The 20,511-nt window shown below is 43.4% G+C and overlaps 1 long non-coding RNA gene across 2 annotated transcripts; it reads right to left on the bottom strand.

Annotated features, from left to right (window-relative positions):
* Positions 1–1,549: 1,549 nt before the first annotated feature.
* LOC102371288 lies at positions 1,550–16,565 on the bottom strand. Of its 2 annotated transcripts, none has more exons than XR_323386.2 (3): positions 16,526–16,565; positions 12,726–13,912; positions 1,550–1,731 (listed from the first exon to the last, which is right to left on the bottom strand). It is a non-coding gene; the product is annotated as an uncharacterized LOC102371288 (long non-coding RNA). The 2 variants fall into 2 exon arrangements; XR_323385.2 differs by lacking the exon at positions 1,550–1,731 and adding an exon at positions 10,873–11,261.
* Between the last annotated feature and the right edge of the window lie 3,946 nt (positions 16,566–20,511).

The following is a 20,511-nucleotide window of genomic DNA, read 5'->3' as shown; positions in this document are numbered from 1 at the left end:
CTTTCCCTCTTTTGCACAAGCACTAAAGGAAATAAAGGAAAAGAATGAAATATAAGAGCTATTAGAAGAAGAAAACGGAAGAGAGTCTGAGTGAAGCAGAGATTGCCCTTGGCCCTGTTTTGCTGCACAAAACATGTTTGTTACTATTTTGCTTCTATTACCCTGCTCCGAGATTTGTATGTATAGAGCTTTCCTATTTTTAATTTGTCCTAGTGTCCACTGCTGTGCTTTGCTTCCTGCCAGTTTTTACAATGGTTGATCTGCCTTTCTTTACCTGAACATTGCCGCATCTCTGTCTATATCTGAGCCTGTCATGTGGTGCTAAGAACCTGCAACACCCACCCTAGCATGTCGAAAGCCCTTTACAGAAAGAATTCCAACTTTACATCTGGAAGACAATGGTCTCGGTAGAATTGTGGGGGAGGGAGAGAAAAGGATTATAGTGATACAATAATTTTTTTCTCCACACCTTACTCTGAAGAGGACTTACAATGGTTTAAGCATTTCAAAGTAGTAGGAGATACTACAGGTCTTACCCTGTGGAATTGCCTCAGCTTGCCCAGAAGGGGAAGGGAGTAGGAGAAAGTCATCCATAAGGAGCCCCTGTCCACAGACACCAACTCTATCATAAGATAAGCCAGGGCATACATTTTTATGTAATGTCTGAGGCTGTGCAAGGCTATACTCTGGCTTCAACCCAAATCTGAAAAACCCAATCACTTTGACTTAACCACTTGTCTTAGACAGATAGGCAGTCTCTACTGGATTATGAACAAACTCAGGTGGAAGGATCAGGAACACCTAGCCATTGAGTCTGAAATAACTGATAGTTTCACGCATTTAGAAGACATGAACATTTCACAGGAAGCTGAGTAAAAATATCCAGGTATATAAAACAAAACAGCCCAGATTCCTTTAGAAGAGGCTATAGGGATCCCAGAGAAGTGATACTGCTATTCCATTTGCCAGCAGAGAAGCTGAGAAACCTAGAAATACCTCAGCCAAAGTCCAGCTCTTCCTCCTCCTTTCACTGCTTCAGCTCTCCATCGAGGTGAATTTTCATTTTACCTGCCAAGAAGGAAAGGGAGCAACACTTCCCCACCCAGTAAAGGAGGAGGAGAAGAGGAATATTCCTTCTTCTGCAGCAGAGGAGGAGGAGGAGATGGGTCTCTTCTACTCTCCTTCTTTTAAAAATGTGGATATAATGAACGCATTCTCTATGTGGAAGGTGAGGCTTTCTTCAGCTTTGAAGCCATGTTTTCATATTCAAGTCAGGAGTGTTTGCAGGGGTGACTGAAGGCAGCAATCCCCAGCCCTTCTCAGTAATATCAGCTGTCACCAAAGAGAATCTCTAGCAACACAAGGGAAAGTCACAATCTTCCTTTTTTGAACTCCTCTGGTTTCCACTTATCATAGTAGCACCTCACTCAGATACAGCCCAATTAACCACAAGACTGTGCTAAAAATAAATGCACAGGGTCTGGGTCTGATGTTTACAGGGCACTGCCGGCCCAGTACCAGAGATATCACCCTTCCTATGTGCCTGTCAGGGAATGCCACATCAGTCCTGGGCCCTACTGCCTGCATTCATTGTAGTCCTCAGACCAGTCCAATCCATTTGCAATGCAGAACATTTCTCTATCTTGATCACTAGTGAAGAAGCTTCAGAGATAAAGGAATAGGATTTCATGCTCTTGTGTGCAGTGTCTTCTTTTGGTCTCTTTTTCTTGGCTGTGTGAGTGAAAAGGAAACAACGAATGGTCTTAAATAGGGTAAAAAGGCCATAAGTAGAGATTAAATAAAGATGACCACTGCTGAATACAGGCAGTGGAGAGAAAATGGAACTTAATACTCTTCCTTTTTCTACCATATTTAGAATGTAAGGTGGGTGAAACAACTGCCATCTTTATTGAGTCTCTTTTGTATTCAACTCATTTATGCCAGAAGAATAAACCAGAGGTGAATACAAATGGATAGTTAATAACAATTTGATACATATAATTCTTCTTAATACCCCTTACTGGATAATAAGTAAAACATTATTGTTTCTTCTCTATCCTTCCATCCCAGCTGCAGAGACGAGGGTGTCATAGACTAGGATGAGAAAAATTAACAGCCTGGAATGAAAGACAAGGAAAATCCCCCATAAGCTCACTTGGACAAGTTTAATATAATTTAATCACAACTTGAGTTGATACATTGGGGAGGAACAGCATATACTTTAAAAATTGTAGATGATACATTAGAGCAAATGCTGGATGACAATAATAATTGAATCTTACATGTATGTAGCATCTTGCACTCAAAAAAGTCTCAGGGGTACTTTACAAATAGGGGGAGAGAGAGAGAGAGACAGAGACAGAGACAGAGAGAGCGAGTGAGCGAGCAAGTGTCAAGCCACCTAACTTCAAACACGGGTACCTCTGAGCTGGAATGAAGACAATGCTGAACAATGCACAGAAAAACTCCATGCAAGTTAAGAAGAGAAAATAAAGAAGTCAATGAAAGTACAGACAAATTTCACATGAATAAAATGAAAGTACCCAATTTGGATGATGCCAGAGTAATCACAAGTTGATGGTACCTCTGTTTTAGTTTGCATAACGAACAGATCTCTCCAATGAGTAACATAGTTTTCCCCTGTTTTATTCCTTTAATTCTCTCTGCTTAAATTTCTGAGGAAGATTAATGAAACAAGCCATGGATGGTACACTCTAAAGCTGGCAGAATACAATACCTTAACTGGCACATATACACCAAGGATTTTTTTTCCACTCCCCAGCCCCAATGGACTTGTCAGCAGTTTCTATCATTAGCAACATAATCCCTCCTCTCTCCTGCTTTCCCTTTTTATGTTTTCCCAGGGCTGCACCAATAATGAATAATTTACCAGTGTAAAGAAAGAAAAGTGTCACTACTGGGGTCTCAAGGCTCATCACTCACAAACCTGTCACATGGTCAAGAGTCATCAGTGCCATTATTTGTGTGAAGGGAAATTAACATTAAGCTACTATTGAGACACTTGCTTCATCCACTGTAAATGGTGACAGATTCTTAAAAGAGCAGATATTCTGGGCCACAATAAATTGCTTATAAAAGCAAAATAGTCATCTTCTCACTCTCTTCAGGGAAGACATTCCAGATAGATCAAGAATCAGGGAAATTTTAGTATAACTATACATTTTGTTACCTGCACCTTACTGGAGAAGGCAAATGATGTGCCAGATGTATTATGAGAAGCAGTCATAGTGAATCAGAGAAGAGGAATTCAGCAGGGTTTTCCAAGGCAGATGGCTTTTTGCATAAGGGAATATGGCTCTCCATGGCATTACAGAAGCTTGTTGATTGATAAGGTTTAAGTTTTAGGGAGGAAATACAGTGCCCCACACCAAACAATTAAAAACAAACGAAGCATGAAAAAAGGCAAAAAATGGTGTATGAGGAACAATAAGGGCAAAAAACCCGAGAACAGTGAGTTCATGAGTGGCTGGCTTCTGTGAAGCGGAGGAAATCATTAGTAATTTGCTCTGTTTTGGCAGCCAATAATAATAGCGTATATCTCACTGTCTTGGGCTTTATAATGCCACTCATCACTGTGGCTTGAATGACGCTTGGAAATTTTGACTGCAGCGTGATGACGCTCCTGCCATTACTTGGAAAACCCAGAGATTCCTAGTTAGGCCATCTTGGCCTTGCAATTGGGTGTCATACCAATCACCAAATGTGGGGTAGGAAGGAATTTTCCCACAGGAGAGAGCACCCCCATGTAAGATCAATAATAACAGGAAAGTCCCTAATGGCCCAGATCATTCTCGCCCGTGTCTAGGAAAGGAAAATTCTGTAAGAATCTCCTCACTGAGCGCCCTCAACATTGCTCCTTCACAATGTGAGCACTGTCCCCGCACCAAGGTACCAGCTCCAGATCTGGTGGATTGCAAGCAAATTTAACTGAAAAAAAAAATCTAAAAAAAATCTGGATGTTGTTTTGCACATTTCAGTTGGGAACCAATCTTTCACTGTTTTTTTGCAGATTTTAAAATCTGGCAGAAGTCTTCATCTACTGAAAACTGGGACTTCGGTAAACAAAAAATCCCCCATGAGAATCACTTGGGAAGACGGTTTAGGAATGTATTTCAAGAACAACGGAGCTAAGATACCACAAGAAATTTCGTACCAAACAAGTTCAGAAGTTTTGTTTTTGATAACAGGTGTTTTTGGGCAGGAGTGGGGGGGATTTTTTCATGAAATAAATGTTTGATTAAAATTGCCTTGCCAGTTTTGACCGTCTCGAGATTTGCAGGAGGTGAGGGTCTCTGCTCTGGCTCTAAACTGAGCAACCAACATTTGAGGTTGCCCCTGTCTTAATCCCTGCAGAGATGCACTACCACAGGTAATTAGGGCACCTGTCTGCATCCCACAAAATCCCTACAATGCTGTATCTACAAGGAAAATGTAACATAGCCTCGGGGTGTATTACATTTTGCACCTAAGATCCTTCCACCAATCTGCATCCTTCTGCAACCTACCCTGCCTATCCTTGCCCCACATCTGGCCTCATGTTTGTTCTCTCCCTCAGCACTTCCTCCAGATGCCATGGAGAGGATTTTTGCTTGTTCTACGAATGAGGGAAAAATGAGTGAAATGGTTGTGCAGGAAACGCAAAGCTACCTGTTTCACTGAAAGTGGAAGCTTCACCTCCTGTAGGCTCTCTGGAGGCAGGGATCAGGAGTGAAGAGACAACCTGACCCCAATAATAAGTAACATTTCTTTAAATGGCAGTATTGTTTTCACAATACAGAGCCCAAAAAGAAACACTAACTTTGTGATCTTTAATTTCCTGCAGCTTTTTGATCTCACCTCTCTGGTATTCATTTTTTTTTTTTACTGTATTTATTTTTTAAGAAATGCAAGTACAGCAGAATTTCATTAGCTTGCACTTGAGACTTGGCACACACAGATTTCTTGGGTTTGTAAGTTTGCAAGATTCAGAAAAAAATGCAGAAAGAATGCATCACAGACAACAAGCTTCACTTATTCATTTTACCTCCATAGTTTGGTATTATTTATTATATCATTTCATAGAAGAGTAATATACTCATCATGCAATATTTTATCTATGCATATATTAGTTGTTTCTGCTGCGATTATCACTTTGCTGCCATTTATAGAAGTCAGACGTCTTATTAACATGAAACGTTTCTAGTGCAACACATTTTTGAAGATGAGGGAATCACTGAATTTTAGGATTGGAAAGGACCTCCAGGGCTATCTAGATTACTTGCATAGGAATGCTCTCTTGAACTGTGATTGTACAATGCCTAATGCAGCAAAAGCCCAAGTTGGGTTTGGGGGGGGGAAGGGCGGGGAGTGGGGAGGGAAGGTCTCTGGGATATATTAATTACCTTAATATACTCTGGTATATATTTAGATTAATCAATAATAATACTAGCTGCTTGTCAGAACTGTTTTGGTGTATAAATTATAGACTATGTGGATCAGAGAGTCAAGGTTTTGCGACATTCTCCTATATAAAATTAAAGTTTCAGATTATTATTATTTGAACTGGAGTGGAGACAAATATCTAAAACCCAAATTATCCCGTTGTGTTAGGTGCTTCATAATCTCACACTAAGAAAACATCCCTGTCCTGGAATGTCTACAGACTAAATAGACAAAGAGTTAAAGGGGTGGGGGTGAAGGAGGAAGCAAATAATATCAATTTCTGTTTTAGAGCCAGGCAACTGAGGCAGAGAGAGATGTAAGCAAAAATACAGTCAAAAGTGACTGATATACTGGTATTAAACTTTTACTAGGATAAGCCAATCTAATATGTCGGTTACATCTGTCTGCCCCTACAGCAGTGTAAATGAATCTAAAATGCAGTGATGTTAAATGTGTTTCATTCGGGTTTAATTCACAGTAGTTTAATTCATTCAAATGGACAGACATAACAGTTAAATCCAAATATCTGATACACAGTCCCAAGCAAGTGCCTTTCACTTTTAAAATGATTTAGAATGACCGCTGTCCACAGACCATTTGACATATGGTCACACAGGCAGCCTGTGGCAGAGCTGAGAGTTGAACCCAAATCTCCTGAGCTCCACTCCAGTGGTTTAATCCTTTCATACACAAAATACTGTTATAGCCACATTGCTCTATTCAGGGTTGAGTAGTGTGCGTCATTACAAACTCATTAACAGTAATTCTAATGCCATATGTTTACTCAGTACACTTGTGAAATTACCTTTAGTTGCTATATGCAAGATTCTTTCCCTTTTCCAAACCCCCAAATTATAATATCTTTCTGAGTTACATTTCTAGCAGGTAAAGTTCTTTCACATGCATTCTGGAACTGGGGAATGGCAACGGGGCTAGGGAGTATCAAGGGGGTACAGTGGCACATCCCACCCTCTTTCTGAACACACTGCAGGAACAGCAGTTGGGGAGTTTTTAAAGTCCCCCAGACAGGTAAGAAATCCCACCCCCCCCTCCCTTCTGTGATCAGAAATACATCCCTTTTTGCCTGACTGGTAATTATAGAGGTAAGAAACAAAGGAATGTCACTTTTACACAACAGAGAAAGCCTTAAATTTTTATTTAAGGGCTTTTAAACCTGGTGTGTGTGTGTGTGTGTGTGTGTGTGTGTGTGTGTGTGTGTGTGTGTGTGTGTGTGTGTGTGAGTGAGAGATTCAATTTCAATATTTATTAGATCCCTGCTGCTGAATAAGGAGCATCAGTTTCTCTCTCTCCTACATGGTCATCGTTTGAGTTGGAACAATAAGCAGAAAGAAAACAATTGGTACAGAGGGACAAAAGACTAAATCTGTACTGCTGCTAGCTTCTACATAGCTAATCACTTCTGTTGTTCCAAGCAGCTAGATACCTTGATTAAAGTGCTTGAAGGGACTCTTAGGAATGAAAATGTACATGGCTTTTGGGCATTAGTGAAGCTTAACTTGGACTAAGAGATAGTCTAGGTCTTATGCAGAAACCTTGGATTTAATTGCTATCTTGCTCGGGAGACCCTGATGATTTCCAGATCACTGAGCATATATGTTGTTGAAAACAAAACACTATTTAAAAATGTAAAAGAAACTTTGTTACAAAGCAGTGAGGAGCTTGAATTGCATAGCTACAGTAGCTAAAAAAAAAAAGAATTCACTGTGGCAGAACTGGACAGCTTGCAAGATGAGGGAAGTGGCATGGCATTGTCCATCATATCCATGTTTGGGTCACCTACAATAACAGTCCATGCAAGTCATAAACCTAAAACAAGCTAATAGTGCAACCACCTTACATGCCACCAATGAAAGGACTACTGCATCCCCCAGACAGAATGAAGAATGAGAGATAACCTACATCATCCCACTGGATGAAAGAGGAACCCCAACACCGACTGAGCAACAACTCAAGTCCCTAAGCCTGCAAATTTCAAAACTGCCTGACCTTAGAATCATAAAAAATGAGGGCTGGAAGGGACCTCAGGAGGTCATCTAGTCCAGCCCCTTGCTCAAACCCGGACCAGCCCCAACTTGACTATCTTGGCCAAGCCTTTGTCTAGCCGGGTTTTAAAAACCTCCTAAGGATTGAGATTCCACCACCTCCCTGGGTAATCTGTTCCAATGCTTTACCACATCCTAGTGAGAAAGTTTTCCTAGTATCTAACCTAAACTTCTTTGGCTGCAACTTGAGACCATTGCTCCTTGTTCTGCCATCTGCCACCAGTGAGAACAGTCCAGCTCCATCCTCTTTGGAACCACACTTCAGGTAGTTGAAGGTTGCTGTTAAATCCCCTCTCAGTCTTCTCTTCTCTAGACTAAATAAGCTCAGTTCCTCAGCCTTTTCTCATGTACCCCAGCCTCTCAACATTTTTGTTGCCTTCTGCTGGACTCCCTCCAATTTGACCACATCCTTCCTGTAGTGGGGGACCCAGACCTGGACTCAGTACTCTAGATGTGGCCTCGCCAGTGCCAAATAGAGAGGATTCATACTTGGCCATGGATTCCCTGGGTCTCCATATCAGTGTTGGGAGTCATTATCATCCTACTGACCCCACTAACATCATACTCCCATGTCTCCAGCTGACTGTCCTCAGGACCCCATTGGAAAGAGTTATTTTGCAAAAACAGCAAATAAAATACACCATCAAAAGAAGGGATTCTTGCAGTATAGATTCTTGCAGTATAGTATCTTGCACACAACCTTTCTCCCTTTGTGGTTAAATATATTCAGTATGGGATCCCTACCCTCTCAATCAACATCAGTCATCTTTTCCTCAGAAAAGAACTCAGATTATAACCTTTGATCAGACCAAGTGGAGACAGAATCTTCAAATAAAAAATCCAGCATGTTTCCTTTTGATGATGTCAGCTCTTACCTCTGAGTAAGTAACCCCCGCCTGGACTGAGTGACAGCAGGAGCATTCAAAGGGAATTTTAAATGGCACATGCCTAAAGATATAATTGCAGTGGGCTAATTTAGCACTAATTCAGAGTAGGATAATTCTCTCATCTCTCTCTGTGCACTGTCCTACTTATGGCACTGCCCACTTATGGCAATGAAGGTGGGTGCATTTCTCTCTCTCAAGCCCTCTCTGACAAGAACTGGGTTATCTATTTTTGAGATCCCTGCTGCAGGGTTTTGTTTTGTTTATACCAAAATCTCACCCTGTTATGCAATAGTAGGCATGGTATCTTTCAACTGGAAATCTAAAAAAAAAAAAAAAAAAGCAAAGATGCCACTTTTCTTAATATGCTTACAAGAAGTCCCCTTTCATCAGTGACAACACGATCCCACTAAAGTAAGGGCCCAAGGTGTTGGACACTTAGTATGTGTTACACCTGTGTAGAATGTCACATGGTAGTAAAGTTAGAGCACATGCTGAGCAGCTGCACAATAATGTTTACTATGAACTCTACATGCACAGTTCACACTCTGCCACAGGAGAGGCAGTAAGCAGGCCTCCCAACACGCTGGGTGGGAGTGGCTTTTTTCCAGTTTTCCAACAGTGGCTGAAAACAGCTGAGTGCAGCCAAAGGCACTGATTGGCCAGCTTTTTTGCTGGAGGTGAGGACCTAGCAAAGGATCTCCAATCCCTCCTTGACTGACTGTTCCAGCTGGAATTGGATCTCCAGGGGCTTTCTGGTGGTGACAAGTGGTGGAATTGAGCAAATCTTTGCCCTGACTGCTGTAATCCACAGGCACTCCATGTTTTGCTGGTGTGAGTTCCAGACACTACTTTGAGGACTGTGATGCTGCCATGGGCAGCAGGATACACAACACAACGCCATGCAAGCCAGTGCACTGTAGGCCTGGAACTGGATACCACCTCATTGCTGTTGGGCACTACTTGTGAGCTTGGACTATTGGGAGCAACTCATGCTCAGAATCTTGGACAAGTGGCAGCAGTGAAACTTTATGACATGGCACACTCATGGATCCTTGTGCCAAGCTGGTCCCCTGGTCCAGCACCAGCACATTGGGCTCCAACACCTTCTGTCCATCGAGAGACACATGGCCCTAGTGATTTGGAAGTTGACAAACACAGGTAGCCTGCACTTCATTGCCAACCAGTTCAATGAGAAACAGATGATGGCAATGATAATTGTACACAAAGTGTTACACACCATACTTGAGAATGAAAATACTTGGGCCTCAGTTCATCCAGCTCATGGCCCTACAGGAGGTTATTGTAGAGTTCAAATAGATGGGCTTCCCAAACTGTGTCAGGTCTGTTGATGAGATCCACATACCCATTCTGCATTCCTCCTGCCATACCTCACCATACAGGGTTCTTTTCAGTTATACTCCAGGGAGTTGCTGACCACCAGAGGTCCTTCACTAGCATCAATGTTGCATGATCTTCCTGAATACACAATTGCCTGCATATTTAGGAACTCCAGTTTCCCAGAGATGATAGAGTAAGAGGAGGTCACCCCAGCACTCTTACCATAGATTTGGAAGGGGTGCCCACACTAATCACTTGTAACCTGGCCTCCCTGCTACTCCCCTGGCTCATGAAGCCATGTACTAGCTGGCTGGACCCCAGGAGGAGTTTTTTTAGTTACCAGGTAAGTATTTGTTGGATGGTGGTGAGGTGTGCCTAAATGTGTGCTAGACATCCCTGGGGTCTACCTTGCACTCTGGCCCACAAACATTCCCAACTTCATGAGTGCCACTTCCATCCTCTGCAATATATGAGGTGAAGCAGGGTAGGCCTTCCTGGAAAGCAGGGCTGGCTCCAGACAGACCAACTGTGAGGGATGTCTCTAGCAGTTTATGGTGTCTAACCAAAACAATGTTCCTGGCCAAGCATCCCAGACAAAACCACCACCAGGCTCCGTTCTGATCAGGGGAGCTATGGCTACCTACCTGATGCAACAGTATTCGGAGAGTATGAGGAGGTGCAGGGGACCTCCGAGCAATTGTGAGCCCTTCATTTGCCACACTGTACTTTTAGTGTGCTTGTCTAAAGATTCTCAGTAAATATCTCACACTGTAACCGCTGGACTTAGTACTCACTATTGTGGGCAGTTTGGGACCAAGGGAACTGGAGGGGGGAGGTCAAGGAATGGAAACACTGGAAGACCCATGGGGGACCATGGTCCTGTGCTGGGAGTTTTCCAAGGCTAGTTGGAAGAAGGAAACCAAGACATAGGATCCTGCGTTGGGAGCTTCAAGGCCTGTCTGGAAGCGAGAAACGGAGGCATGAATCACTGCGTTAATTGGGGTTGTGAGCAATTTAACCTGAAGCCTGGATGGGACACACACACACACACACACACACACACACACACACAGGACAAATGTTACAACTGTTCAAGCTTTACTTTCTCAAATAATCTGTACAAAGTGTACAGTTGTGGTAAGTATACTGTAGGGTGGCTTTTGGTTCAGCCCAAGTCCCTTATCTACAGGTCTGCCTCTTAGCAGAAAACCAGCTGTCCATTGCATTGGCTCAGCATGTGAAGAACTCCACAAAGCTCTTCAGCATCTGACCTTGCTGGTCCCACTAACATTTTCAGCTATGGGACAACCTCTGAGCAGAAGCATCTCTTCATGTCCTTGGGACAGCATTGGTGCTGGAACCTCCTGAGTTCTTGTCGGCCAGAGCTAACACTGAGGAGTGAACATTTTAGAAGCACACTCAAAGTCACTTCTGCTGTTAGTAGATAACATGCGTTGGTTCTGGATTTCCAAACATGCTCTGCAGGTGTACAACACACCGTTGTCTGACAGCAGAGTAGACCTTGTAGATCCTACAAGGGAAAACCTCAGCATCTTACTCTCCGGACCCACTCACTTCCTTCGGCAAGCAGGACAAGATCAAGACTGCACCACGTTAAGCATTTTCTCAGCTACCTACTTGCAGTTAACTCCTGTCCCTCTCCCTTTCCCTCCACAGAGGTTCTCTTTAGGAAGGCTCCCCAAGCCAACTTGACTGTCTGGCTCTGTCTCAGGACACTGCTTCTCCGCCTGATATCTCTGTGAAAAGATTCCCAGCAGCAAAAGAGATGAACTCTGAGCTTGCAGGTGGTGATTTCACAAGACATGCCCTGATGCTTCTGCAAGCTCTTATGTCAGTACAAACCCTAGAGTCATGGAAGCAAAGAGCCAGTTTTGATGGTTCCCTGGGAAAGGTAGCAATCCTACAGATTTATGTGAGGCTTTTGGAAATGTTGCTGCTGTCACTACCAGGAGGTCTGTGAAGCTGTAATGTGGGCATAGGAGTCACACATCCCGAATTGGGATCTCCTTGCCCTCCCCCACCAGGCCACAAGCTGTCCTCTGAAAAGTGATGCCCCCCCATCCTATGCCCTGCTCAAATGCCACTCAGAATGCCCTCCTGGGAGCCAAATAATGACAGCATTCCCTGCTGCTGGACCAGTCTACATCTGGCCCCTACAGAAGAGTGTACAAGACTGCCACTAACCACATCAACAGTGCCTTATGGGGAGGAATGCAGGGCAGCAAGAGATTACAGCAAGTGACACCTCCCCCCTCAGGGCTTTATCCCTTCTGCCACCTCTCTGCTTACACTCAGATGCAACTAAATAAGAGCCTTTGATTCTGTGTGCGCGCACATGTTGGTGCCCCGACAAGCTGTGCAAGGGGTTGGACCTTGTTTATGCACGTGGGAGCTCTGCTAAACTTGCTTCTAGGTACTGGCACATAGACTTCAACTAGCCATAACCAATATCCTCAGGCTAGAGTAAGGATGCCCCCCTGCAAATCTACCAGCATTCCCCAGTGCATGCAAAATGTCCATAGAGGAAGGAGGAGACAAGGGAAGGGTGGGCTGCGAGCTGCCATTGCTAGGCAGCATGGTCTGAGGGTTGGGTGGGGCAGATGGATCAGGATTCCACTGACTGCTTTGCATGCAAGAATGAATCTTTAACCAGGGTTAACTCTACCTGGCCCAGCCATTGAGCACCTTAACTGGGCCACTGGCCCATGCACAACTGGCATGGTCTAAGCAGGGGTGTAGCACCGATTCTCACATCTGCTACACTGTGTAGAACACAATGCCCCTGCTTTCTAATGCTCCCTACACTTGGGATGCAATCTGTACTAATTGCCACCCCACTACCTAAACCTAAACCCCCACTACCTTGGCATTTCACCATGTACACCAAACCCAGAGTGAGCCTCAAATCACTTCTGAGCCACACACCATCCCCAGAGGGGGATCATCCCCAAACCATGAGCCAGAGTCACCTCACCTGTAATCTTTTCCTCCCAGAGTCGCTGAAATTTACCATCAGCTGGTGTTTGTTCATCTGTGTCCACTCATTCAATGAGACTCATCTGAGTGGTCCCCATCTTGTGCATCCTGGGTCTGGGTCAGGATCTGGCTAGGCAACAAACTCACTGATCAGGCATCCTTCTGCCCCTTCAAAGCTGGTTCAGTAGAAGGCAGTGAAGAGGATTCAATCATTTGCATCACCACTGCTACACCACAGTGGGCCTGCAGATATGCAGTGAATAGTGTGACAAGGAGTGACAGTGTGGCCTGTCTGAAGGATTCTTGATAGCTCCTCAGAGTAGGAGACCAGAGTCCTCATGGCACCCAAGATGTAGGTGTCCCTGCCCCAAATGTATTATGACTTCACACACTCCACTTTAGCGCAGAGTGAGACTAGCAACAGATCATGTGCCAAGCCACCATCTGGGTTACAATATACTCATAGACCTCCTGGTTGTCAGCTGCCCTTCCCATTCTTAGAGGGTAATAAATGGCTCTCTCCTCACCCCAGATCATGATGAAGTCTAGTACCTCATCACAAGTCCAGTTCATGGCCCTCCTGCAGTGGTCCAAGGAGGACATCCTCTGATTTGGTTCAGCTCATGAACCGAGGTGTTTAATGTTCATACTGAAACATTCAAGCAACAGTGGAGACCTCAGCAAACCTTGAAACTTTCAATGGGGGTTCAGGGTGCTATCATATGGGCTGGGGTACCACCCCCATGAGCAGTAGAGTTCAGGTGGATCAACAGACCAACCCTTAGAGCTGGGGGAGGGTGGGGTTTGGAGCTGGGAGTGGTGCATCCTGCAATGCCAGCAGATTGTACATTGCTCTTATTATCTCCATGGAGCAGGCTGATGGTAGCTGAACAAGTGTTACTTAATACCATCTGGAGATACTCCTTGTGCAAAAAGCTGCAAGTCTGCTAAGATACGAGTGCCTTTAGCATGTGTTTTACTGCTTGAACATGCAGCCGCTCAGGTTTTAAGTGCACTTAACGTGTATTATGAGGTCCATGCAACATAGCCCTAATGTAATAATTCTGGATTCTCCAGTTTGTGCTATGTAGACTGTTTCTTTCTCTCCTCCCCACCGAGACAAATCAGAATGTTAATCCATCTCAAATCAGCAGAAATTTAGGTCATTCACCACTTGCATGACCCCTGCAAAAAAAAAAAAAAAAGGTCTTAGGCTGGTGCCCATACAGTACACTAAAATTTACTAAACAGATGTCACACATGCAATGAAACCTTTCCTCATTGCCCTTCTACACAGGTGCAAGCCATTCACAGCTATGTATTAAATTAATATATACATAAGGGATTCCCTGTACCCTCAACTTTTTCCAACTGATTTTCTTCGTGTACAGAAAACACCTCCTAAGTAGATGCTGTATACAGGTATAATATCCTGTGATCCATTTAATTTGTTTACAGGAATCTGAGCACTGCAGTTTGTGTAGACATCTGCAAAAGTTACTAACACTGTAGGTCCACAGTGTTCTTTCATCCTATCAAATTCATTGTACTATTTACAAATGGCCAGTATCTCTAAATGACTTAATGAGCTTCTCTGGAAAAAGAATCCACTTCACACTGAAGAACACTCTGATTAATGCAGTCCTCAGCATTCATCTTTTGTCAACTTCTACTTGCCTCTACGATGCCGCAATAAATCACAAATCCCATCATGCACTAGTTGGATTTGCTGTAGATTGAACCCATTGCACTACAGATTTAAACAGCTGCTTTGAAAGTTAGCCTCCCTTTCTCCAGCTTTCCTTACATCCTTGGGAAAGAATCTGAAAGGCATGTTTTACAGCATGTGTCTGCTTTCTCTCACACTTTACTACTTATCAATTAGCAGGGTCAAAGAGCTCCGTTGAGCAAGGTTTAAAAACACCACTTTTCCCTTCTGGTTTTAATGTGCTACACTGGTTTCTGTACCATCTCCTGCAAAGCAGTTTACCACCCATTTGCCTTTGTAATCCAAAATATCTATGCACTGATTCATGGTCGGGGCATGCAGTGGCAGCCAGGTCACAGTACTTCCACTAGGCATTTTTATAACAGCACAATAGGATCCATTAGAAGAAATGAAATCTCTTGCCTAGGAGAAAACCCACAGCAGCCTAACACTACAGTAAGTAACCAAGCCTAAAGCTTTATGGAATTCAAGCCAAAACAGCAGTATTTTATGGAAGGTGGAATGGCATATATTGCAACTAAAGTTTATGTCTACTAGCTGAGCTACTGAAATCCATCTTTAAAGTATTTTAATTTTGTGCCAGACAACTTTCATGTATTTATTTTAAAACAGCAAATTGAAAAATGAGGTCCAAAATATGGAGTTTCTAGGGTCTAACATTGGAACCCTGCTTAAGGTTCATATCTCTAGGTCACAGCAGAGATGCTGTTATTTAACAGTAATAATAGGTTATCACCCTGTGCAGCCAAACCCCTAAGGGTACATACAAACATTACATTTAGACTGATCTAACTGGGGTTAGGTTGATCCAAGTGCTGATTTATGTAGACATTCAGGGGGGTTAAGTTGAGCCAAAAGTGGTGGGCTTGATCCAAGTTAGTTCACTTAAGTTAGATCCCACCAACACCTCCCCCCACCACTGCAAACCTGCTAGCACCCCTGCCCACCCTGAGTTACTTGCACCAGGTTCCCTGCATGGCTCCTGGTACCAGACAGCATCTAGACATACACTGGAAGTAGCATGTACACATGTGTATTTACTCTGGTTTAAAATTTACTGTGCAGTAAGCAGGAATAGGCCAGCATCTACACATGCAGATGTTAATGGGAGTTAATGCTGTGTGTGGACTGATTTGGGACCCAAGTCAGTCCACACCCACAGTGTTACTGTACAGTAAGGCATCTACACTATAACAGGGGGCTCTCTCAGGGCCGGTCTGTCATTGGCCTGCCCACCTGTTCCTGGGCCAACAGCCTGCCTCCTCACCTGCCAATCCTTGAGGCTACATAATTATGGTGTTAATTAGGTGGGAGACTGCCCATTCTTGCCCCAATGCCAGGGGGTGCTATCTGCAGCTCCATTCCTCCCCTACATCGCAGCCCAAGCCTCGCAGATGGCATCCAGGTTAATATTACTCCCAGCCTGAGACCAGAGCAAACCGAGTCCAAAGTTGGGCTCCACACACACACACACATATATCACCTCCCCTCTCACAGGAGGCCTCTTCCACTCTACCCCTCTCTCACCAGGGCCTCTGGCATACTGCCCATCACCAGGCCACACTCCACCACCCTGCTCTTCCTTGAGCAACCCCTCTGGGCCATCAGGTTTCAGTGCTCACATACTGGCTTCACCACACAGCCCCTTCAGTTCCCATGAGTACCTCAACTCTGCAGGGCAAAACCCTGGGCTAATTCCACCCTAAGCCCCTCACCAAGCAACTCTATACACTCACACACACATGTACTGGGCTCCCAGTTGTCTGGTTTTCCCCTCACAGGGGCTCCTCATCTCCACCCCATCACTGGGGTCACAGGTCTTCCCTCCCCAATGGGGGCTCAGGTAGCCATAGCCATGCCTGGCCCCCTTGTACCCACAGTATCATGGGGGCTAGGGGTTAAGGTGCCCCAACCCACCTTTCACTGGGGTGGTAACTGGCCTGGTATTTCCTGGGGGCTCCCACACCACTGGGAGCGCCACCAGGCCACCCACTCCCAGCAGGGTGCAGATTTAGGTCATAACCAGGTCCAGTAGCCTCCAAACCATCCCCTTAAGCTCTTGCTCTTACCTCCAGGATGTTGCATACAGCCTTGCAGCCAAGCAATGTTTCTGCCTGGCCTGGCAGTAGGTAACTGCTCTGTTTATATAGGCAGCCAGAGATCTAAAATGGCCGCCACAATCAAGCACCTGCTGGCTGCTTGTCTCAGCCTTTAAAGTGGCAGGCACCAACAGTGCCCTTCCACATACATGTGAGTTACTATGCAGTAACTAGTTGAGCATGAATTTGATACGTGGATGATTCAGGTATCAAATTTACACTCAAGTCGGCATAAGTCACCATATTTACTGTGCAGTACAGGCATGCATGTGTAGTTGTGCGCCTGTACTGCACAGTAATTTCAATTACTGAGCACTGCATGTGCACATGTAGACATGCCCCCAGCCTACAATCACACGTCTTAAAGCAAATGGCGTGATCACAGACTAGGTGTGGCAAATATTTGTAAGCACCCTAAGAGAAATAGAAACACACATTTTTCCAGTGTGCTTTACAGATATTTTCTGACAGGAGAGGAAGACTGAGGCTTGAAATAACCTTAACTATAGGCACCTCCATCTGCCTGTAACAAGAAGCTGAAACCAAGAGAAACACAGGAGTCTGGAGATATTTAGGTTTCAAAAATCTCTTTTAAAAAATGCTGTTTGTGAAAAAAAACCCAACGCATAAATGAGAGGTGGCGGAAAAAAGCATAATCAGTTGGGTTTTTTTAAAGACCTACTATGTCTGGCAGAATGAACCCTCAACATATGATCAATTCTTATTCACATAAAGTGCCCAACTACACACAATGGAAAATGATGTATAAGAAAGGGCTCTAGATTTGAGGTGAAATTTAAGGAGGAATGTGAAGTAGGATAGGCCCAATAATTGCATATTTTTAAGGAAAAGTTTTAATAAAGGAAAAGAAAATGTTCTTAATTGCTAAATACAATGACCTTTACAAATCTAGATTCTCTTACTTTTCTGAAAATCAAAACAGAAAATTACTGTCCTAGTTCAGAGGAATCAGAGAGTAAAACTGACTCTAAACCAAAGTTAAACTAATTGTTTCAACTTCATAGTCCAAGCTGAAGGAACATACAAATATATTAAACTGAACTCCTAGCATCATGTTGTGTTTTATTGATGAAGTAAGTTTTAGAATAACTTAACAACAACAATTTAATAAATAATAATTTAATGTCTAATAAATAGTGTAATCAATAATAATTTAATAGCCAGACATAGTTTAGAAAATAAACACAGAAGCAAGGCTGCTGTAATCTACCTTTATTGTCTCTCTCCCAGTCTCTGTGACTTGTTCAGGTCCAGGTGCATGAGAGAGTTAGTCGTAAATGTGGCACCACACGCCACAATTACCACGCTTGAAGCGTGGTAGTTTCAAGCTTCCTGGTGAAGTTTAATCTATGATTTATTTATTCTGTAATCTGGTGCTGGCTAGGTTGAATATGTAGCAGCATTTATTCACCCGGTAAAGTACCTTAATCTCTTGATAATAAAACAAAAGAAACAAAATACACAGAAACATTGTTAGAAACTTTATCTCCTTTAAGAAGTGGAAAACATTGCACAAGGAAGCCCCAACAACTTTAAAATAGGGGATTTTCTTTTATTTCAAGCTCAGGACATTTTTTTCTTCCTTTCCTCCTGATTTATTCTGTGACAGTTTTAGAGATTTATGTAGTGTTGGGAAGTACGATGCAAATTTTCTTCTTTAGGATCTCTGTCACATGGTGACCAAGCCAGCTTTGGACAGTCATCCACACACATGCACCAAAACACTTTTGATACCAAAAATCACATACTGTAAACTCAAAACAGAGAAAGTGCAGCACCCTGCTTGTTGAATGCTGCTTTTAATCCTGTTTGAACTGTATAGTACGCTAGGTCATATTTGGGATGGTCCCATAGACCGACATTACATTATTTTTGGGATCTACTGATCCTGTGCCAACCATCTTCCTTTTTTAATTGTGTGGCCTCCCACAGATGCGGCAATTTGACTTTTACTAGTGGCTCAATGGTCTGGCTTCTCATGATGTAGAGAGTCACTGTAACTGCTCCTTGCCCACTGGCCTGCTTTCCCATATCAGGACAGACTCATTGCCAAACTCATCGATTCTTTCTGGGAACAACTTCATTCTCCAATATGAAATGTGGGAAAAACACCAAAGCAAAAAAACCCAGTTCCTTTGTGCACTTTGGGCCTCATCCAGCAGTACAAAGCACACCCTTCCCTTGAATCCCTGTGATCTGAGTCTATTGAAGGAACTCATCTCCTGCCCGCAGCTCTCCCTGAACTGAGTGTTTGCTGCCTTTTACAATCAATTGCTCCTTTACCAGATGGATCTGATAATTGAATGGGGCTGCCTGACCCCAGGCCTTCAAAAAGCAAACAACCTATTACATTACTCTTTCATTTTCTATAGAATCATAGAAATTAAGGCCAGAAGGGATCATTAGATCATGGTGTGTCATAGGATATTAACATTTCCCCAGTTACTCTATATCTAGTTCAAGAACTTATATATGGCCAAAACATAACTCAGATTGGGTTAAAACATACCTTCCCTAAAAGGATCCAGTCTCAATTTTAACACACAAAGGAAGGGAAAATCCATGACATCCTTAGGCAATTTGTTCCAAAGACTCATCATCTTCACTACTCAAAAATGTTGTCTTATTTCCAGTTTGAATTTGTTCCAACCTGACTCCAGGTTCCAAACTTTGATTGTTGCTATGCCTTTTCCCACTGGTATAAAGAACTCTTTACAACTCTATATTTCTTCACCCTGAAGAGGAGTGCATAACAAGCCAAGTCCCCTCTCAACTTTATTTTTGATAAAATAAACAGATTGAGCATTAAGTTCCCTAGGATAATACATTTTTGCCACATATTAAAGACAGTGAGAAATACTCACCTGGGGTCTATAACAAATTCCAAATTAATGTCACCTTTTGGACTTGTCTATGTAGTGCACAAATCCATAATTTATGTATTCTATATGCTGTGGTTCTCACCAGAGCTGACTGGAAAACAAACCTTTTCCTGTGAAAATTTTGTATTATTTTTATAACTTTTTATCTTAAATCAGGACAAAAAGTCAGAAAAGCCTTAAAGAATTTCCAGGAAAATCCTATTTCAGGAGACCCAAAACAGAATCTTTAAGCTTTCCAGCACCCAGCTAGTAGGGTTTTGAAAGAGAAATTGGTAAAAGTCTTCCAGCTCAGCTGCTGCAGAAAGCCAGGGTGCTCAACCTCTTCACCTCTGCCCTAGCTCTGCTTGCTGGAAAGGCAGAGAAGGGTGAGACTCAACTGCTCCACTGCCTCCCATCCCCTAGTACACAGGCTTTCTGTCTTTTTGGCAGCAGGAGCCAGAGGGAACGCAGGGAGCCAGCAAGTCACAGTGTTCAACCTTAACCTCAGCAGTCCTCCTCGAGGAAGAAAGAGGCATTGACAAGTGCCTTCCTGACGGGCAGGGTTAGGGAGCCAGCACTATTATCAATTTTCCTATGGAGAAAAGCCAGTTTTGCAAAAACAGCATATTCTGTCTGAAAGGCATTTCCACAAAAAATTTCCAAACAGTGACAATTCTTAGCTATCAATAACTCTAAATTAAGTAAGGGTGTATTTAATGTAGAGTGCCATTCCCCTTCAAAGAAGCAAACCTTGCACTAGAAAGTTAGTCTGTCTAAATGTATCACAATTGTGCAGTTGATCCAAAAACCATATCCACAAAAATCCTTGCCTCTTGCATCCCCACCCCACTCAATACTTCCGAAACTGGTTACAGCAATGATTTTAACATTTCAGTCATGCAAATCATCCTGCTAGGTTGCAGCAATGGAAATCACATTGAGATTCTTCTCACTACTCAGTAGGGCCTGGTTTAAATTGTGGGTCCAGCTCACAGTGCTACAGCTCCTTTAATCTGGGAGTTGCCCCTGTGTGTCCCCTGCTGTTACCTGGTGAAGGGATGCCACAGCCCCACT

The sequence above is a fragment of the Alligator sinensis genome, unplaced genomic scaffold (assembly GCF_000455745.1).
Source record: "Alligator sinensis unplaced genomic scaffold, ASM45574v1 scaffold273_1, whole genome shotgun sequence".
NCBI classification, from domain to species: domain Eukaryota; kingdom Metazoa; phylum Chordata; order Crocodylia; family Alligatoridae; genus Alligator; species Alligator sinensis.
This window is presented reverse-complemented; position numbering and strand designations above follow the sequence as displayed.